We start from the raw sequence: 23,174 nt of genomic DNA, 5'->3' as shown, positions 1-23,174 counted from the left end.
TAACTCAGATGACCCTCCTTAAGGGAAAAGAGTGAGGACACGTTATTTCATATTTAGAACCTGCTTGTTAAAAGTCCAAATGAAGAGAAATGTCAACACATTAAACAAAATCATCCCATTTTCCCATCCTAAGACTATAGTTAATCAGAATTTTTATCTGCTCCAAGTTGAGAGGGCTAAGTTCCAGTGAGAGAACACAGCATTACCAATGAAATGGTGGTGACTCAATGCTTTCCAACGATTCCAAATTAAAATGAAGGCAAACAGACTCAAGGCCTTTAAATCATTCACATTATCTCAAAACTGTGCCAAAGTGAGACATATAGTACACACTCTATTAGCATTAACAACTTCCATCCATTAAGTGCTAATATAGAGGAGGGAAAAATAACTTAACCAGGGAGGTTCCTCTAAAAAGCAGACTATCCAAGCAAAGTTTACTAAGATCCAAGTGGCTTTGCTGCCCACACTGCAGGAGCAACACGTGCTCCATGTCAGTGGATTACTGAGGACTCCTTATCACCCTTATGATCTCCTTTCAGTTCTTGGCACTTTAATGATTCCTAAATCAACCTTTCATTCAGAGCCCTTAGCTCATTCAGTTTTGAGAAACTATCTTTTTCTAAATCAATTTATTCGGTAATTTCTTTGTGCCAGGCACTGTGCTAGGTACTGAGAACACAGAGAAACACAATTTTAAGTAGGTCCCAGGACTTCATAATCCCACGTCTTTTTAAGATCTTTTTAAAAACTGCTTAAACAGCTAACATCATGCTCAATGGTGAAAAACTGAAAGCTTTTCCTCTAATATCAGGAATGAGACAGGGCTACTCACTTTTGCCACTTCTGTGCAACACAGTATTGGAAGTTCTAGCCAGAGCAACAGGCAAGAAAAGGAAGTAAGAAGCATCCAAATTGGAAAGGAGGAAGTAAAATTATGTTTGCAGATGACATGATCTTATATGTAGAAAATCCTAAAGATCACACACACACACACACACACACACACACACACACACAACCACACAAACTGTTAGAAATAATAAATGAATTCAGCAAAATTGCTGGATACAAAATCAATACAAAAAAATCAGTTATTTTTCTACATATTGACCATGAACAGTCCAAAAAGGAAATTAAGAAAACAATTCAATTTACAATAGCATCAAAAAGAATAAAATACTTAGGAATTAACCAAGGAGGCAAAGACCTGTACACTGAAAATTACAAAATGATGCCGAAAGAAATGAAAGACACACATAAATGGAAAGATATCTCGTGTTCAAGGATTGGATTTCCTATTATTAAGATGTCAACACTACTCAAAGTGATACATAGAGTCAATGCAATCCCTACCAAAATTCCAGTGACCATTTTTTTTTCTTGCAGAAATAGAAAAATCCATCCTAAAATTCATATGGAATATCAAGGGATCCCAAATAGCCAAAACAATCTTGGAAATGTCACACTTCCTGATGCCAAAACATATAACAAAGCTACAGTAATCAAAACAGTGCATAAGATAACAATGAGATACCACTACACACCTTAGAATGGCCGAAATCCAAAACACTAACAACACCAAGAGCTGAAGAGGATGTGGAGCAACAGGAACTCTTCGTCCATTGCTGGTGGGATGCAAAATGGTGCAGCAACTTTGCAAGACAGTTTGGCGGTTTCTTACAAAACTAAACATACTCTTACCATATGATCCAGCAATTGTGCTCCTTGGCATTTACTCAAATTAGTTAAAAACGTATGTCCACAAAAAATCCTCCACGCAAATGTTTATAGCAGCTTTATCCATAACTGCCAAGACTTGGAGGCAACCAAGATGTCCTTCAGTAAGTGAATGAATAAATAAACTGTGGAACAGCCAGACAATGCAATTTTATTCAGCACTAAAAAGAAATGATCAAGCCACGAAAAGACATGGAGAAATCTTAAATGCGTATTATTAAGTGAAAGAAGCCCATCTGAAAAGGCTACATACTGTATGATTCCAATTATATGACATTCTGGAAAAGGCAAAACTACAGAGACAGTACAAGGATCAGTGGTTGCCAGGGGTTAGGAGAGAGGGAGGAATAAATAGGTAAAGCACAGGCAATTTTTAGGGGAGTGAAACTACTCTACATGATACCATAATAGTGAATACATGTCATTATACATTTGTCTAAACCCATAGAATGTACACCACCAAAAGTGAACACTAATGAACTACGAACTTTGGGTGATAAGAATCTGCAATGTAGGTTCATTGATTTTAACAAATGTACCATTTTAGTGTACTGTTTTTTTGATAGTGCCTATGTGAGTGATTATAAAGGAAAAAAATCTCTGTTCCTTCTGCTCTATTTTGCTGTGAACTTAAAGCATCTCTAAATCATCTCTAAATCAAAAATGATAAAAATAACTTTTAAAAAACAGTATGGTACTGACGTAAAGACAGACATATAGACCAGTGGAATAAGATAGAGAACCCAGAAATAAACTCTCACATACATGGTCAAATGATTTTTCAACAAGGATAACAAGACTATTCAATGGGGGAAAGACAGTCTTTTCAACAATTGGTGTTGGGAAAGTTGGACATCCACATACAAAAAGTTGAACTTGGACCCTTACCTTACACCATATACAAAAATTAACTCAAAGTGGGTCAAAGACCTAATCATAAAAGCTAAAACTATGAAACCCTTAGAAGAAAATATAGGGGATAATTTTCATGACATTGGACTTGGCAATGATTTCTTGGATATGACAACAAAAGCACAGACAACAAAAGAAAAAAATAAATAAATTGAACTTCATCAGAATTAAAATTTTTGCATCAAAGGACACTGTCAACAGAATAAAAAGGCAACCCATGGAATGGGAGAAAACATTTGAAAATCATAAATCTGATAAGGGATTAATATTCTGAATATATTTTAAAAACTACAACTCAACAAAAACAACCCAGTTAAAAAATGGGCAAAAGGGGCTTCCCTGGTGGCGCAGTGGTTGAGAGTCCGCCTGCCGATGCAGGGGACACGGGTTCGCGCCCCGGTCCAGGAGGATCCCACGTGCCACGGAGCGGCTGGGCCCATGAGCCATGGCCGCTGAGCCTGCGCGTCTGGAGCCTGTGCTCCGCAACGGGAGAGGCCACAGCAGTGAGAGGCCCGCGTACCGCAAAAAAAAAAAAAAAAAAAAAAAAAAAGGGCAAAGGACTTAAATAGACATTTCTGCAAAGAAGATATACAGATGGCTAATAACCACATGAAAAGATGCTCAACATCACTAATTATTAGGAAAATGCAAATCAAAACCACTTCACACCACTAGGAAGACTATTATAAAAATAATAATAAAAAGGAAATAACAAGTGCTGATGAGGATGTAGAGGAATTGGAACCCTTGCGCATTGGTAATGTTAAAAACCACTGCAGAAAACAAAAATTATCACATGATCCAGCGATTCCTCTTCTGGGTATATACCCCAAAGAACTGAAATCAGGGATTCAAACAGATGTTGGTACACAAATGTCCACGGCAGCATTGTTCACAATAGCCAAAAAGTAGAAACAGCCCAAGTGTCCACTGATTATCCATCAATAGGTAAAGAAAACACTGTACTATCACTCAGCCTTAAGAAGGAATGAAGTTTTAACACCCGCTACAACATAGATGAACCCTGAAGACATTATGCTCAGTCAAGTAAGCCAAACACAAAAGGACAAACGTTGTATGATTCCATTTCTGTGAGGTAACTGGAGTAGTCAAATTCACAAAGACAAAGTAGAATGGTGGTTTCCAGCGGCTGCGGGGAGGGAAGATGGGGAGTTATTGTTTAACGTGTACAGGGTTTCAGTTTGAGAAGATGAAAGTGTTCTGGAGATGGATGGTGGTGACGGCTGCACAGCAACGTGTATTTAACGCCACTGAACTGTACACTTAAAGACGGTTAAGATGGTGAATTTTATGTTATGTATATTTTACAGTAAAACAACAGCGACGACAAAACTCTCTGCTTACACCCCGCCCCCTAGGCTAAGGGGCCACTCACGGCTCTATTCTGAGCTCTCTGGAGCCTGGAATGCTGCGTGGATTTTCACGGGGCAATTGAAAATTGACAAGTGCTTCTAAGATTCCCCAGTCCCCATTTTTCTCAAGTTCACCACCATCCTCCCAGTTACCTGGGTTCTAAGTCTTGGAATCATCTTTCCTTTTCTCTTCTTCAAACCCTTTTGGAAAAAGCACTGGATTTGGGGTCATTAGACCTGAGAGTTCTGGACTTGTCTCTGTTCACTTACTATCTATGAGAGCTTAAGTAACCAGGACCTCTGTGTCCTTGGTACACTGAGATGAGGAAACCACCGGGTAGTAACAGGGACCAAACAAGATAATGGAAATGAAAGTGCTTCGTATGCGCCACAGAACAATACAAATCTGAGTTCAACATTAAGTGTTTTACTCATTAAGTGTGAGGAACCTACTTAGTGGCACAGTGTGTCTCAGGTGCCAAATACACATGGGAACACGTCTGTCTTCATGGAGCGCACAGCCCATGGGCAGAAAGGGTTGAGTCCAAGTCACACCAGTGTATCACTACAAAGCCCGGTGAGGGCTGTGAGATGAGGCCCAGAGAGCAAGGAGAGTCCAGGGGACTGAGCACATCCGGGAAGTCAGAGAAGGGCACCCTGAGTCAGGAGACCACGTGTCCACCAGCCCCGGGCAGCTCCAGCCGATGCCCGTTGTGCCGGTGTCAACATTAATAGTGCCAATGTATCCCAGTTCGGGCAACAAATTAAACGGTCACTTCATTCCTGGGAAAGGGCTATTAGAGCCGAGGTTGGAAGGAAGATCAGGTACAGGGTGAGGAGGAAGAGTGTTCCAGGCAGAGAGAACAAGCGTGTGAAAGCCCAGACACAGGACTTAGCGGGGCCCACTGGAAACCCTGCAGGAAGGTCAAGGCGGCTGGAACACAGCAGATGAGAGGAAAGGAGTGTGGGACGGGACTGAAGACTGAGGCAGAGGCCGCCCACGCGGGCCTGTACCCCAGTGCCCCGTGGAACAGTAGGTCGGTCCTGGGGGAAGAGGATGACTCGCTGGGCAGACTGAGTAAGAGGGACCAGAGAGAGAGTGCGAGCACGAGCCCTAACAGGCAAGGGGAACAGTGTGAATGTGGCTGGGAGGTCAAGCAAGATGGGAACTTAGACGTGATGACATGGAGAGCTTCGGAGCCACTGCAGCCCTCAGTGATCACCTCGCTGATCCCTTCAGCACGTCGTACCATGCTTATAATTTGCCTGCACTGTTAAGTATTTCATGTGTAGCCCTTATGTCCCTCATAACACTACAAATTTCCAGGACCACAACAACTGGACATACTGTCTCAGGTGCCCAGTGATGTCTAACCAGGCATCCAGTGGGCTTCAGGCCCAAGGAAAATGAGAAGCAAAATCCTGAGAACCCTTCTGATGCCCTCTTCCTCCCCAGTATCCCACTGGTCAGCAAGTCCTCTGGGTTATCTCCTCATTTATTTTTAAGTTTCCTCTCCTTCCTTAATCTCCAGTGCCTTAATTCGGGGCCTCCCTTCTCACTGGGATGAGGACCACACCAGCCTCCTGCTCAACCCTCCCCCTCCCCGCACCCGCAAAGTCTCCCCTTCCTGTCTACTCAACACCCAGAGGGATGTTTTTTTTAAAGCTCTGACCATGTTACTCTTTCGCTTACAACTCTTCCCACATGAAAGTTCCAAGCCTGGTCTCAAAGACACTTCCCAAACTCCCCTCTGCCACCCCGTTTGCTTCAGGTTGGGCCATGGACACCTCGGGCACTTGCACTGTTACTGCCAGACTACTTTTGACATCAAGCGTACAGCACTTTTCTGTTTTGTGGCCTGGGTTTCTGCATGCCATTCCTTTCGCCTGGGATCTTCTGACTCAGCTGGACCATCCATGAAGCTGTCTCACCAGCTCTCCCTTCTCTGGGGCCTCCATCACTTACACCCTTCACAGGTCATTCAGCAGCAGCTCGCCTGTCAGTCTGTCTGCTTTCCCACTCGTGGACTCTTTGAAAATGAAGACACCTTCCTAAACTTCTGTATCTCTAACACCAAGCCAGAGACTTTATTTTTAACCTTTGTGAAGTCAAGAATCACTTTGAGATCCTCTCCAGGAAAACACACATACGCACAAAATTTTCCATGTGATTTTAGGAGAATTCAAAGACTCCCTGAAGCCCCTAGTTGTTCACAGATACCATTGTTAGCAACACCTGCAGCGTGTTTCATGAATGAACACTTGAATAAATGGACCTGTGAACAGCAGCTACTCAAATACACTTTCATCACCATCATCATTAAAGTTAGCATTTAGGCGATGCTTATTTCCATGTCTCGCATTATTTCCATGTCTATGTTAAACTCTTTATATATATTACCTCATTTAATCCTCACAACAACCTCATGAGAAGGGGTTTCCTATTAACCTACTTACAGATGAAGAAACCAAAGTCTGGAGAGATTAAATAACTCTCCCAAGGACACAGCTGGTAGGGGCAGAGTCAGGAGCAAATCCATGTCTGTCTGTTCCCAAGGCCCAGGCTCTTAACCACTGCACGCAACTGGTCTTGAACTGATCGCTACGGTGGTCATTTGTCACTCATGGACTATAGTAACTAACCTACCCTGCACCCCACATGCCACCATCTGTGCCACAAAGGAAGTTCCTCCCCTAGTGCATATAGCTGTGTGGACCCAAAATCCTTTTCCCTCTGGCCCAGAAGGACTTAAAAAAAAAGAAAAAACCTTGCAAAATAGCCAAGTTCTAATGAGAACTTGAGCATACGTCCTTTGAGCACATTCGTGCTTGAGGAACCGATATGCTGGTCACTCTTCTAACGGCTCAAAGAGCAAGTTCAAACCCTCCCGAGGGATTTTTGCAAAATGCAATTTCACAGTGAATGCTGATGAAAGCACAATTCACGTTTCTATACTTTGGGAACGATTTTCTTCATAATGCTTCTTCGTGAACAGAAAACCTTTCAAGTGACTGGGCATAAAAGTGGCAAATAAGCTTTGATATGGGCAAACATATGTGTAAAGCTTCTACGGGGGGAAATGACCCAAACTACTGCTTTAAAATGAGGGGCCCCAAACACTCAGGGGAGGGGGACACAAGGAAGGTGTAGCAGCCAGAGCAACACGCTTGGACTAGGAAGACCCTGGCTCAAGTCCCTCAGCCACCACACCCCTCCCAGAGACCTCGACACGCTGACCTCGCCCCGCTAAGCCTCAACAGCTCATCTACGATGGAGCAAAATGGCCACAGTAAAACCTGTCTACCTCCCTGGGCTGTTATGTAGACTGGGGTAATGCCTGGGAAGGCACTTTGTAAACAGTCAGTTGCTGTTATATGGGAGAGTTATTATTTTTAATGTCCAAGGAAATCACCCCAATGAGTAACTTCAATAAAAAAAGATGCCAACCAAATATCAAGCATCAGTAGGACAGCTCTTGAATAAGAACACCAGCACCACGGTGGGCCTGTGCTTGGGAAACCTTCCACGATGCCCTTAAGCAGAGTTAATAGATTTCTCTGCACTTTGTGGATGCCTGTGGTCCAGCCGCTGCCTTGTAGGGTGTTTATGTTTACATGACTGCCTCCCCACCCCACAGAATGCTTCAGGGTAGAGATATTTTACTCTTCCTTCTACCCTCTCCCCTACCTACCCACTGGTGGGAAGCAGTCTCTAAGATGGTCTCCACTGGTCCCTGCCTCCTGGAATTCATACCCTGTGTAGTCTCCTCCCACACCGTCACAGGCTTGATCTATGTGACCAGTAGCAACAGCAGAAGTAAGGGAATGTCACTTCCGAAGCGCATCTTTATACAAAGACTGTGCCCTCCTCTCTCTCTCTCTCTCTCTCTCTCTCTCTCTCTCTCTCTCTCTCTCGATCTCTATCTCTCTGTCTCTCTCTCCTATTCTTCTCTTTCTCATTATCACTCATTTTGAGGAAGTCCAGGGAGAGGTAAGAAATCAAAGCCTCCTGCCAGGGCTTCCCTGGTGGCGCAGTGGTTAAGAATCCGCCTGCCAGTGCAGAGGACAATGGTTCGAGCCCTGGTCCGGGAAGATCCCACATGCCTCGGGGCAACTAAGCCCATGCGCCACAACTACTAAGCCTGCGCTCTAGAGCCCACTGGCCACAACTACTGGAGCCCGTGCTCCGCAACAAGAGAGGCCACTGCAGTGAGAAGCCCGCACTCCACAACGAAGAGTAGCCCCCACTGGCCGCAACTAGAGAAAGCCCGCGCGCAGCAACGAGGACCCAAAACACAGCCCAAAAAAAGCCTCCTGCGAACAGCCATGTGAGTGAGCTAATTGGATCCTTCAGCCTCAGTCAAGTCTTCAGAGACTATGGTTCTGGCTGACAGCTTGATTACAGCTTCATGAGAGGCTCTGAGCCAGAACCCCTTTAAGCTACTCTCAGATTCCTAACCCTCAGAAACTGTGTGACATAGATGTGTGTTATTGTAAGATGCTGAATTGGGGGCACTTTGTTACGCAGCAATAGATAATGAATACAACATTCCAGTTTTAGAACAGTGTCCAAGAGAAAGGAAGCATTCGGAGAATGAAGTAATTTAAGACTCGTATAACCTTACAATGAATATAATACTTACTGTTTATTGAGCACTTAATTATGTGCCAGGTATCTTACATATATGCCTCCATTTTGACATGAAAAAATATAATCCCATTGCTAATACGTGGCAAACCCAGAATCTGAAGCCATGTTGGTCTATTTCCAAAGATTGTGCTCTTTCAACTCCACTATGCTGGATGGATGGATAGATGGATTAATCTATGAAAAACAACTGAGCACATACATCTATTAAAAAATGAGTTGTGATTAACACTTCAAGGAAGAATGGAGCACAGAAGGGTCCAAAGAAGGCCAGTTAAGACAATGAAAGGACTGAGCAATTGCCCTTCAAGGATGGACTGAAAATTTAGCACTCTTTTCTTCAATCGAGAAAGCAAGCCGATGGTGAAAATTCTGGTGGAAACCCACCAAATCCTGAAGGGTGTGCCCAGATGGAACACGGTTCTATTTGCCAAGTATGAGTGTATCAAAAGAAGGGGAGCCCCTTTTGAGCCTGAGACAGGGAGACCAGCTCAGTCCTCTTCTCTGCTGCTCACATCCCAGCTAACAGCATCGCTCTCCTCCCAGACAGACGACAAGAGACCCAACTGAGGGGCCACGGGGAGATTCCAGGCTCCCTCCTGCCAGTGGAAAATGTGGCTGATGAGAAAAGGCCTCCCCATGCTGGTGAGGGACCTGCCAGCTTCCTGATGGCAGCATCTTTGGATGGGGCTGCGGGGAAAGCCCACACGTGGGGCAACTCCAAGCCTGTTTCCTCAGTGGGAACAATCATGGCAATGTGATTGGGTTATTAGATGGATTAATAATGTGTTTAGCACTGTGCCTGGCACACAATGCCTGGCACACAGTAGGTGTTTTTCAAAAGCTAGTTTCCTTCTTTCTTCCATCCTTTCCCATCACCCTTTCCCATACCTATTGGCTGGTAAGATATTACCCAAAGGAGCTGGTGGACAGGGGTGTTCTCTAGGACTAGCCCAAGGTTAAACGTGCATACGTTAGCTCGGAGCATTTAGAGCCACGCAGGCCTTCCTGTGCGCGCATCTAACTCTAGCGAAAGCCTGTACATGCACAAAAGCTCCTTGACTCGAGTTCAGGAACCTGGATTCAAATCTCAGGCCTGGTAACTACCAAGGGCCTTAGTTTCATCACCTGAGAGAGGACTAGCAAACCCTCCCTCACAGGAGGTATGGTCAAGACGAAAAACAACCCCGTAAGTGAAAGGATGCTTGTGAACAGCCTGGCACATAGTAGGAGCGAAATTAATCCAGTTTAGAATATTGAGAGCGGGCTGCTTAGATTGTTCGTCACCTAATTAAGTCCCCTGGTGAGAAGGGCAGAGAGGAAGAGTCCCCAGTCTTCCCCGATGGTAGAGAAAGCAGAGGCTGGCCCTGCACAAACCCGCTTCTTGAAAAACAACAGTGACTCAGACATAGCTCCAGGAATGCGGGAGCCAGCCTGCGGGTAGAGGCAGGTCGGTAACAGATAAACACGTTCTGTGTGACAAAGTGCTGTGTCAGAGCCCACAAGGAGCAACTGCCCCTGCTCCAGGTGAGGGAAGTTTAACCAAAGAGGGTCCATTTGAGCTGGATGTGAAGTTGTTGTTGTTGCCAGGCAGAGATGAAGAGAAAGAGAAGTGCGTGCCAGGGAGGGCATCTGGGAGAGCGCAGAGTGCCCGCAGCCCAGGGTCAGTAGAGAGACAGAGCTGGAGAGGTCCACACGGCCCAACTGATCGTGAGGGGCTCACAGGGCAGGCTGAGGAGCTTGAACTCGATTCTGCAGGTGGAAGAGAGCCCAGGAAGTGCTCAAGCAGGGCTGTGCAGACCCTGCTAGGAGGGAGAACGGAGGGGAGGTGGAGAGAGACTGAGGGCAGCCAGACCCGAGAGGGAGCCAAGGCTGGGAGAAAGGGGATGGGGTGGGGGGATGACCCAGCCGAGAGAAAAAGGATGCTCTGGAAGTAGGGGTGGGGGAAGGCACGGGGGAGTGAGAGCACGTCAGCGTTTCTAAGAGGGAGAACTGCTCTGACAGCCCCTGCACTTTGAAGGAGACCTGTGTCCTGTGCCCGCGTGGGCTGACATTCCTGTCTCACCCACTCTGCGCTCCTGGTTGTTGGAGACTCTGACTGGAGAGGATCCCGCAGGGATAACTAGCACTCTGGGGAGACTTCTACTTTAAAGAGGCGCCGTCTGGCTCCAGTGGGTTTCCCGGGAAGACGATAATTACTCATCCTCTAATAGAGCCAATAAATACAGCAAGGGGATAAGTAATTAACAACCTTCTGCTGGGAAGCAGCAATTCTTGTGATCTATGAAGTTTCTTTTCCTGTTCACTTCTTTGTTACTGCAAATATGATACTCCCGGTAAGCGTGCCATGTGTTGTTCGCTGAGTTAATCACCAAAGCATGTTGTATTTTTTATTAAATCCATTCATTATAATTGACTCACATGAATTAAAGCTGGAGGAGCTGCAGTGAGGGCTGTCGTCCACCTTTGCTTCTGCTTCTGATCATAATACTTTTAATGAGATCAAAATGGTTACCATGGGGCTTCCCTGGTGGCGCAGTGGTTGAGAGTCTGCCTGCCGATGCAGGCGACACGGGTCCGTGCCCCCGTCCGGGAAGATCCCACATGCCGCGGAGCGGCTGGGCCCGTGAGCCATGGCCGCTGAGCCTGCGCGTCCGGAGCCTGTGCTCCGCAGCGGGAGGGGCCACAACAGTGAGAGGCCCGCGAACCGCAAAAAAAAAAAAAAATGGTTACCAAACAACTTAACCACAGAAAAAAGGCCCATGTTAGCAGGAGGAGACGACAACCTTGCCCCTTTCATAATTTCCTTGCCCCATAGCAACCTCCTCCAGTTATTTATTCTGGTGTCTGATTTCCCACCCGTAAAGAACCTTAATTAGTGGTAATTATATTAGGCAAAGGAAAAAGAAAAACTTCACAAACTTCTAAAGTGATTTACTTCTTGGCTTACAGTTTTAATTAAAATTCCAGTTTATTTAGCAAATAGCTCTGAAAAGATCAGATACCAATTTAGCATGATTTTCTTTTTCCACTTTCCAATTCAAAAGGGTGACACAAACAACAAAATAACCACCTCCGTCCCATCATAATTCAGCTGATGGAAAAGAGCTCCCACAACAATTCTAAATTAACTCCATTATGCTTTGCAAAATTCTCCATAGTAATCTCCCTGCTCGCTACTCCTTCACTGTGAGTAAATGGTATCAATTCACCACCAGGCCTCAGACTACCCAGTCTCTTCCACATCAAAACTTCAAATGTGTTTATTAACTGGAATGGAAACAAAGCAAATCAGGTCTGCTGATTCCAGCAGCACATTCCAGCAGCACTTCCTCCCACCCGGGATACCAAACTTTTCCCAAAGTCGCTTCCGACAGCTCTTAGGGCTGCTCATCCCCAGTTGACCAGCTCCCCAGGCCAGTTCAATACTTTCCACAGTGGCAACTCCCACCAGAAAGCCGGTCTAAAGGCACCATGTCTAGCTGAAATATCAATTCACTCAACATACAAGCAAGTCATGCCTTTGAGCTGGGTGACACACTCAGGGGATGCTGAGAGGTGCCACATTATGGGAGCAGAGGGTTAGTGGTAGGAGACCAAGTTGGAGAGTGAAAACAAGAAGACAAAGGATGCAATCCTTACCTTCAGGGAGCTCGTAGTGCAGCGGCTGAGTCCGACCCATGAACAGATCATTGTAATGCCTACAGCCACATCTTACACAGCATCTACGATATGCCTCTGTCACAGCTAAGCCCCTTCCTCACACTGTCACTTTTAATCTCCACACAACCTGGTGAATAGCAGTGTATCCCCATTTCACAGAGCAGGCAACTGAGGCTCAGAGAGCTGACTCTTGGTGAGAAAGAGAGAAGTTGCCAGACTAGACAGGGAAAGGACTTCCCACGGGAGGAAGCAACAGCATATGCAAAGACCTAGCAAAGAGCAGCCGGGAGCCTGGAGATCCAGTCCTCCTGTCTGTGGACACCAGCTTGCTGAGCCGCCTTGGGCATTACTGGATCTCTTGGGCCTGTTTCCCTGTTTGCCACCTACAGGGTATTTCCTATTCTGTAAATCTACAAGGGCCTGCTCTTCTTTTCCAACAACTGACTATGACTTGGGCTAACCCTAAAGCACCCACTGCTGTCTTAATAATGTACCCAAGGGACAAAGAAGTTTCCCAGAGGACTTACTTGCCCCCTAAACTCATTTGTTCCTCCTGACCCACAAAACCAGCCTGTAAACTCCCAGAGACATGCCACTGCCCTGAGAGCCTTGAGTCGTACCATCACACGTTACTAAGAAGAATTAATATAATTGTACCGATAACTTCTATAATAATAAAAATTGTAACTACTATTTACTGAATTTATATTATGTGCTGCATACTTTATGTGTGCTATCTCAATTCACCCTCACAACAGCACTCTCAAATAGGCAGACATACTGCCATTCCATTTTACAGAAGAGGAAACTGAGGCTCAGAGCAATTAGATAACTCAGTCTCTGGGAGTGCATCCAATAAGTGATAGAGCAAGGACAGAATCCAGCCCCGTTAAGTCTTCAGTCCCCAGAGAACTAAGCCTGGAAGAAATGAATAAGGTTCCTTTAACAAGCATAAGTTTCCAGTGACAAGGAGGTATATATGAAGGCTGCTGTGTGCAGGGAAGGTGCAGGGGAGGGGCCGGAGTCAGGGAGTTGGCCCCGCTAGGAGCTCTCCATAGTGCTGAAATGCCTCTGCTAAAGTACTCTGACTCACAGCACCTTCCACCTGGGCGCCCCTGCTTGTCCTAACCCTCACCTCCTGGTTTCAGTGCCCGGTAGGGCACTGATGGAATAGAGTGAATGAAAGTGGGAGCACACCTGGGAGAGAAACAGCTAACTTTTAGAAGTAGTGAGCTTGAACGGATGACGGTACATCTAATTGGAACTATCCTACAGGAGATTAGAAATACAGGAGTGGGAATGGAGAGAAGTCAAAGCAGGAGGTGCAAATTCGTGAGTCACAAAAGAGAGAACTGAAGAAAGACTGAGTGCGTTTTTGGAGTGGTTGCTGAGAAAGAAAAGCAAAGGTCCAGGAGCAGAGAGGGAAGAGGACTCTTCCTAGCAGTCCTGGACAGTGGGTACCAGGAACAAACAACTAAACTCTCCAACCCCGAAACTGCACTGAAATGTGTTCAGGGAGGGCAGAATCGTGTTGCCTGTAGGTTTGAACCTGTGAATAAATAATCACCACCACTCCTCACTCCTCCCCCATACGCCCTAAAAAAGAAAGAGGGAATGACAAAGTAGTAAAGGGAAAAATAGAAAATAGCCTGCCATATGGTCACATGATTCAAGTTAATCAAGGTAATACCCACTTTTTTTTTTTTAACAAGTTCCAATGAGTTTCACTGTAGGGGTTTATTTTCCTTTTCTTTCTTTTTTTTTTTTTTGGCTGCGTTGGGTCTTCGTTACTAGGCACGGGCTTTCTCTAGTTGCGGCGAGCGGGGGCCACTCTTCGTTGAGGTGCGCAGGCTTCTCATTGCGGTGGCTTCTCTTGTTGCAGAGCACGGGCTCTTGGCGTGCGGGCTTCAGTAGTTGCAGCACGCAGGCTCAGTAGTTGCAGCACGCGGGCCCTAGAGCGTGCAGGCTTCAGTAGTTATAGCTTGCGGGCTCTAGAGCGCAGGCTCAGAAGTTGTGGCGCATGGGCTTAGTTGCTCCGCAGGCATGTGGGATCTTCCCGGACCAGGGATCAAACCCGTGTCCTCTGCATTGGCAGGCGGATTCTTAACCACTGTGTCACCACGGAAGTCCCATACCCACTCTTACCTGAAGTAAAATGGCTCCTTATAAATTTGAGAGCTCACACAGAAAGACCCTGAGCCTCTCTTCGGCCTTTCAGACCACTGATCCTAAAGGCTTGCACGATGGGATATTTATAAGCACATCTCTCCCCCTACTGGCAAAAGAGATACTAGAAAAGCACATTTATTCTACGGCTCCATCCTCACTTCTACCCTCCTACACACCTTACATAAGAATAGTTATCCTCTTTTATTAACTTAGTCTTTCATTCAAGTATCAGTGCAACTTATGCATCAACTCGATGTCAGGCACTGGGAATTCAGGTAAGAACAAGGCACAGCCTCTGTCCTTGGAAGCTGTAAATAAATCACAGTGCAAAGTGGCAAGTGCTCCAGCAGATGAGGGTCGAAGGGCTATGAGAGCATGAAGCAGGGTGTGAATTATCCTCCTGGGGAGAAAGTTGTGGTTTGGTAAAAACTTGAAAGATGAGCTGGAACTTGCCAAGCCCAGAAGCCAGGAAGGTAGTCTAGGCTGGAGGAGCCCCGTGTGCAAAGGCATGGGAGCATGAGGGAGCATGCTTAGAAGTCTCTCCAGGGCAAGAAAAACATCTTAATTATCTCTGAATTCCAGGTGCCTAGCCCAGTGCCTGGGAAGGAGCGGCACATAATAGATGCTGGAGGAACGGATGGCATGTAGTCCAGTGAGGAGGAATGAAGCATGACTGTGGGAAGGGGAATTGAATGGAACCAGAATCTATAAACCTCAAAACAAATCTTGATGTGAAACTGCTCAGCATACAGCAGGTGCGTGCAGACTTTGGTCATTCATTTCTCCAGCCCAAGGCTTGATAATAATCAACATGTCTGTCTCTCCATAGGTGTGGGAAAGGACCTGCAAGCCCTCAACATGGGCCAGTTCAAGAGTGATGGGCTAGTTCACAGCTAGAGGCCACCTCACTGCTTAGAATTTTAAAAGGAATTATCAGCAATAACAATCTAAATGTGATGGGAGATGGGGGGATATATGAGGATCCTTTATCAAATTTTGGAATCTCCTTCTGTCTCTTATGTTGAGCTGTATTATCAAGCTACAAATCTCACTTTTCACAGCTCAACACAGCCAGTAGCTGTGGCAAAAAGTCCTGCTTTCACTAGCTCCTTGAGATGAGAGCTGTTATTCCTCTTCTTAAGTATTTAAGCCACACCTTTTAATTTACTTAATGAACTCAGAACAGATTGATGGCCCAGCTCAGTTGGCAATGACAGCTGGTATTTCCCTGATGACCAGATAATTAGGCAACTGCATTAAGTATATGGCACCCTGATCAAACGACAAGGTTTATTAAGACAAAGCCAGCCTACTCACAGCTTTCGGTCAGCTTCCACAGAGCGCAGGTTTTTAAGCACTCTGGTATCAGTTTAAGCACCTCTCTATTTTCACAGTGTTATAAATCTGGTGCTTTCCCAGTGCACCCTGAAGAAACTGGGCCAGTAAAATTAGCTTTGGAAAAAATCTGTATCCTATTGCGAATAATGATTAGTAGAAATATTGTAGGATTAAGAATCAAGAGACCAAGATTCTAATTCGAATTCATTCATTCACCCACTCAACAAACATTAATTTAGTGCCTATTATATGCTAGCTACTGGGCTAAGTGCTTGGATATAACGAAACCGCCACCACCACATGCGCTGAGCATTTTCTGTGTCCAGGCACGGTTCTACAGTTCACAAAGTCATTTAACACACCTTACAACCCTGGAGCTTTGTCCTGTTATCACACCCATTTTACAGATGAGGAGAATATGCAACAGAGAAGTAAAATAATTTGCCTCCATTTTCAACCTCATGAGTGGCAGGGCCAGGGACCAACCCAGCCAGTCCGACTCCACAGACGAGTAAGATATAGTTCCAGCCTTAGAGAAGTTCAGAGTTTCTTGGAGGGATACACAGACATGTGCACTCAATGGATCTATGACCCAGAGGAAAACTTTTCACCTCCCTTACTAGTTTTTTATTGCTGCACAAAAAAATGAACACAAACCTAGTGACTTCAGACCACAGCCATTTATTAGCTCAGAGTTCTGTAGGTCAGAGGTCCACCGTGGCTTGGGGGGGTCCTCTGCTCAGGTCATCACAGGCTGAAATCAAGGTGTGGCCAGGGCTGTGGTTCTTGTCTTGGCTCAGGGCCTTCTTCCACGCTGACTGGAAGAGTTCATCTCCTTGCCACTGGAGGACTGAGGTCCTCATTCTCCTTCTAGCTGTCAGCCGGGACCAACACTCAGCAGCTGGAAACGGCCACAGTCCTTTGCCATAGTGACCCCCATAGGCAGCTCAGAATGTGGTGTTCACTTTCTTCCAGACTAGCCGGATCGCATCTGTCGGACTTCTTCTGCCGCCAGCCAGAGAAAACTGTCTTGAAAGAGCTCGCCTAATTGGGTCGGGCCCACTGAGGGACATCTCCCTTTTGCAGCATAATGTCGCATAATCATGGGAGTGATATCTCATCATATACACAGGTCCCACCCACACTCAAAGGGCAGAGGATTATACACGTGGGAAGGTCCTTGGGGGTTATTTTAGGATTCTGTCTTTCACACTGTCTGAGTTTCACTTTCCTAGTCTGAGGCTAGAATAGATGGTAACAGTACTAACTACTACTTGTATCAATAGTATAATGATTTACAGTTAATAAAGACGTTTTCACATATATTATCCTATTTGAGTCTTACAATCCAGAGTTTGTAACCTTGCTCGGGGAGCAAGGTTAGTCTCGCTGTCTGTTGGGAAGAGGGATCCGAAGGTTAGAGGAGTTAACCTTCTCCCTGCCACGCTGTAAGGGCCTGGGAGAGCAAAGACTTATCGCAGTCTTCCAATTCCAGCATCTGGGCTCGCTCCTCTAGCCCTTGCTGCCACGTGAGAGGACTGGATACAACTGAAGTGGAAAGAACACAAGCTTTGGAGTCAGACGGACCTGGGTGCAAATTCAAGTTCTGCCCCTTAGGAACTCTGGGGTCTTGGGCAAGTCTCTTCTTTTTTCTGGGCATCCTCATCTTTAAAGTGGGGGGAGTTGGTCTCCAAGGGCTCTTTCAGCCTCAAATCAGGACAAAACTGCTTCAACTGCACAGTGGAAGATTATTAGCTCCAGGATTCTGTTCTCTTGGTTGAGGGAGAACCTCTAACTCATCCAGGTATCCCTGTGGTTTGGGTGAAGATCTCCATTTTATTATTTTCCTAGGGCCACCATGGCTTAAAACAACAGAAATTTATACTCTTACAGTCCTGGCGGCCAGAAGTCCATAAACAAGGCACTGGCAGTGTTGGTCCCTGCGGAGGGCGCTGAGAGAGAAGCTGTACCATGCCTCTCTCCCTCTCCTGGTGGATGCAGGCAACGCTTGGTGTTCCTTGTCTTGCAGACGTGTCATTCCAATCCCTGCCTCTGTCTTCATGTGGGCTTCACTCTGTGTGTCTCTGTGTCTTTTCCTTTTCTGTTTCTTATAAGGATGCTCATCACTGAATTTAGGCCCCATTAATCCGAGATCATCTCATCTCAAGATACTTAATTTAATTAGATTTTCAAAGACTCTATTTCCAAATACGTCATATTCACAGATACCAGTTTGGACTTGGACATATCTTTTGGGGAGTGGGGAGACACAGTTCAACCCACGTCATAAATTGCTTTATGCATCCCACCATTGATGGAAGATAGGTGCTTTCCAATTTTTCCTTATTACAAAGAACACTGCAGTAAACATTCTCATTGCATCTCTGTGCACATGAACAAGAATTTCTCTAGAAGTGGAATTGTCTGGATCACAGAGTACACACATTTTCAACTCTGCTAGCTGCTGCTAAATATGTTTGCCAGTCTAATCAATGGGAAATGGTATCTCATCATTGTGTTAATTTGCATCTTCATGATTATACTAGTGAAACTGAATTTTTTTTCAAATATTTATTGGACTTTGGGTTTCCTCTTTGACTATCTCTCTAAAAAAAACTCTAAAGTGGTTCTCTATCAGGATTATCCAGGACCTTCTCAAAAGAGTTGTTGATTTAACAGAGGTGGGCTGGGACCTAGAAATCTGCATGCTGAAAAGCTTGCCAGGAAACTGAAGCCCAGCCCCAGGGAAGGACCACTGTATTAAATGTAGTAACCAGTCTTACTGGCACTTGGTTGTTATACCTTCAGAGTCCACTGGGGGGCGCTATCTCATAAAAACCTTGATACTGAATTGATTAAAGGGTGCTGTTGGAGGGATGCTAACCACATGGGGGCTCCTTTATGAAAGCCCACTGGGGAAATTTCTCCCAGCTCTCAGTGTTAGGAAAAGCTGCACTTCTCTTCAACAACCTCTTTTATTTTATCTTACCGGCACCATGACTTAAAATTTCGGACATTTTTTCCGTTGGTAACCAGAAAGTTCTGTGAACTAAAACTTTGATGTTGTCCCATCATTAAAACTGCAAGATCTTTAGATCATGCATTTCTAGATGCTATCTATTCCCTGATTTCATCTTATTATACCACTTTTATTGTTTTATTGTTCCTTTGCCCTGATTTTCTTCACCTAAATTTTTTTTTAAATTTATAACAATGTATAAGTACTTCTATAACAATGTATAAGTACTTTTGAAACCTACTTATATGCTTTTAGGGAATAAGATAGGCATAAACACACTAAAATAATTTTAAATTTTACCTTGTGAGAATTAAGTGAATTAAATAAAATTTAATAAAATTAATAAAATTAAATAAATTTAATAAGAATTAAATAAAACTCACATTTATGTGAGTTAAGGCCCTTCTTTCAAAACTGACCTGTTTTCAAGATTCATCAATGATAATATCAGTTGTACTGTTGATATTTAAGTAGAAAAAATACTTCAAAGATAAACTATTCACAAAATAAGTGAAAATGATTAACACTAGAAAATGGTAGCCATTCAAAGCTATAGCCATTCAGGTGCAGAAAAGACAAGACTGGGTTTTATAATACAATACCATTCATTTCTTTTCTTTTTTTTTAATTTTTAAGAATGTTTTGGCCACGCCGCACGGCATGTGGGATCTTAGTTCCCTGACCAGGGATCGAACCCGCGCCCCCTGCGTCGGGAGCGCTGAGTCTTAACCACTGGACTGCCAGGGAAGTCCCGTTTCTAAATGACTGTCACTGAGTTTTTAAATTATTATTAATATTATTACTTATTAATATTAATACTTTATAATATTACTATTATTTAAGACCACCTATATCTAGTTTAGTGGCTTTAAAAGTTAAATTAATTTTCAAAAACTTTCATTTTTCACAGAACTAGAACAAAAAATTTCACAATTTGTATGGAAACACAAAAGACCCCGAATAGCCAAAGCAATCTTGAGAACGAAAAAAGGAGCTGGAGGAATCAGGCTCCCTGACTTCAGACTATACTACAAAGCTACAGTAATCAAGACAGTATGGTACTGGCACAAAAACAGAACTATAGATCAATGGAACAGGATAGAAAGCCCAGAGATAAACCCACGTACATATGGACACCTTATCTTTGATAAAGGTGGCAGGGATGTACAGTGGAGAAAGGACAGCCTCTTCAATAAGTGGTGCTGGGAAAACTGGACAGATACATGTAAAAGTATGAGATTAGATCACTCCCTAACACCATATACAAAAATAAGCTCAAAATGGATTAAAGAGCTAAATGTAAGGCCAGAAACTATCAAACTCTTAGAGGAAAACATAGGCAGAACACTCTATGACATAAATCACAGCAAGATCCTTTCTGACCCACCTCCTAGAGTAATGGAAATAAAAAGAAAAATAAACAAATGGGACCTAATGAAACTTAAAAGCTTTTGCACAGCAAAGGAAACCATAAACAAGACCAAAAGACAACCCTCAGAATGGGAGAAAATATTTGCAAATGAAACAACTGACAAAGGATTAATCTCCAAAATTTACAAGCAGCTCATGCAGCTCAATAACAAAAAAACAAACAACCCAATCCAAAAATGGGCAGAAGACCTAAATAGACATTTCTCCAAAGAAGGTATACAGACTGCCAACAAACACATGAAAGAATGCTCAACATCATTAATCACTAGAGAAATGCAAATCAAAACTACAATGAGATATCATTTCACACCAGTCAGAATGGCCATCATCAAAAAATCTAGAAACAATAAATGCTGGAGAGGGTGTGGAGAAAAGGGAACACTATTGCACTGCTGGTGGGAATGTGAATTGGTTCAGCCACTATGGAGAACAGTATGGAGGTTCCTTAAAAAACTACAAATAGAACTACCATATGACCCAGCAATCCCACTACTGGGCATATACCCTGAGAAAACCAAAATTCAAAGAGTCATGTACCAAAATGTTCATTGCAGCTCTATTTACAATAGCCCGGAGATGGAAACAACCTAAGTGCCCATCATCGGATGAATGGATAAAGAAGATGTGGGACATATATACAATGGAATATTACTCAGCCATAAAAAGAAACAAAATTGAGCTATTTGTAATGAGGTGGATAGACCTAGAGTCTGTCATACAGAGTGAAGTAAGTCAGAAAGAAAAAGACAAATACCGTATGCTAACACATATATATGGAATTTAGGAAGAAAAAAAATATATCATGAAGAACCTATGGGTAAGACAGGAATAAAGACACAGGCCTACTGGAGAACGGACTTGAGGATATGGGGAGGGGGAAGGGTGAACTGTGACAGGGCGAGAGAGAGTCATGGACATATACACACTAACAAACGTAAGGTAGATAGCTAGTGGGAAGCAGCCACATGTCACAGGGATATCAGCTGGGTGCTTTGTGACCGCCCGGAGGGGTGGGATAGGGAGGATGGGAGGGAAGGAGATGCAAGAGGGAAGAGATATGGGAACATATGTATATGTATAACTGATTCACTTTGTTATGGGGCAGAAACTAACACACCATTGTAAAGCAATTATACCCCAATAAAGATGTTAAAAAAATTTTTTTAAAGACACTTTTAACTTCTTGTGGCTCTTCTATTTTTTTAAACAACAGGAAAGCATGCTAATGCTTACTTCCCTGTTACTCCAATTCCTCCAGCAAGCTCCTCTGCACTGAGTAGGATACCAACCAGTTCATCCCAGCTTTTCCAGGATTGTCCTGATTTTAAAACTCAAAGTCCAGCGCCCCTGGAACCCCCTTACTCCCAGGCAAACTGGAACAGTTGGTCATCCTAGCACTGGGGCAGCTTCCATTTGCCAATGTGTGGAGGAAAGCCTTAATAGCAAGCCCTTCTCCTGTACTTTACATCTGAAAGGCAGCCATACATCTGAAAATTATTCCTAACTGGTACGGAAAAAAATAAAACTCTGAACGTGGTTCACCTAACAATATCAGCCTGGATTTCACAGCCAAAGGATTAGAAGAAATCTTCACAAGTCAGTGTTCTTATTCTCTTCTAAAGAATTCCAGGAAAAGAGATTCCATAAAGCTACCTTTGAAACCCATTCTACCGCCCATGATCTTTTTAAAATATTCATTCAATCTACAATCATATTTTCATTCTCAGCACTGAACTGAATAAAGAAAGCTTAAAGATATGCTACCCACAGGAAATCAAGTAAAATTATTAGAGACCTCAAAACAGGTCACCAGAACAAAGTTAGAAGTCTGATGGAAGAGCCTTTGGACTTGGTGGGGAAAGAAGACTAAATGCAAAAACCTTAAGAATAAGAATACGAGAAACTTTTTAGAATAGAGTGTCAAGCAAACAGCTTTAAAGCCTTGGTTATAATCCACTCTATTCAGTACAGTAATCCTGAGTGGGTTTTCCAAAGGAAGGCAAAAACTAACATTTATGAGATGCCTACTGTATGCCAGTTGCTCTCATGCTCACTATTTCATTTTAATCTCCCAATACCCCGATGGATAGATCATATTCTTCCATTTTTACAGAAGAGGAAAGCAAAGCTCAGAGGTCATTCATACCACCCTATGCTAGGTGTTGGGTGTGCAACAATAAACATGGGAGTCATAATAATAAAATGATAAATATTAAACATAATATTCACAAGTAATAAACATGAGAGTCACGGTTCTTGCTTTCATGAACCTTAGAGTCTAGTGGGGAATGCCAGACACCTAAAAATGATTACAAAGATAATTATGAGTGACCCAGTATGGGGGGAATCTGGGCATGTGCTGGAGAGCTAAAAAAATAAGAGGACAAATGGGCATCACCAAAAAAATCTACAAACAGTAAATGCTGGAGAGGGTGTGGAGAAAAGGGAACCCTCCTGCAATGTTGGGGGGAATGTGAATTGGTAGAGCCACTATGGAGAACAGTATGGAGATTCCTCAAAAAACTACAAATAGAACTACCATATGATCCTGCAATCCCACTCCTAGGCACATATCCAGAGAAAACCATAACTCAAACAGTTACATGCACCCCAATGTTCATAGCAGCACCATTTACAATAGCCAAGACATGGAAGCAACCTAAATGTCCATCGACAGATGAATGGATAAAGAAGATGTGGTACGTATATACAATGGAATATTACTCAGCCATAAAAAAGAATGAAATAATGCCATTTTCAGAGACATAGATGGACCTAGATATTGCCATACTGAGTGAAGTAAGTCAAAGATAAATATATAATATCAGTTATGTGTGGAATCTAAAAAAATGGTACAAATGAACTTATTTACAAAACAGAA

At 43.9% G+C, this 23,174-nt stretch overlaps 1 protein-coding gene across 1 annotated transcript in view; it reads right to left on the bottom strand.

The window, feature by feature from the left end:
- Positions 1-23,174, bottom strand: part of TTLL11 (tubulin tyrosine ligase like 11) — a gene marked incomplete at its 3' end in the record, with an annotated part of 247,285 nt that overhangs the window by 197,757 nt on the left and 26,354 nt on the right. The gene's annotated exons all lie outside the window — the stretch shown is intronic.

Source organism: Leucopleurus acutus (genome assembly GCF_964270905.1).
Source record: "Leucopleurus acutus genome assembly, chromosome: 7".
In the NCBI taxonomy this organism is placed as follows: Eukaryota; Metazoa; Chordata; class Mammalia; order Artiodactyla; family Delphinidae; genus Leucopleurus; species Leucopleurus acutus.
Note: the sequence above shows the minus strand (reverse complement) of the source record. Positions and strands in the feature narration are given on the sequence as shown.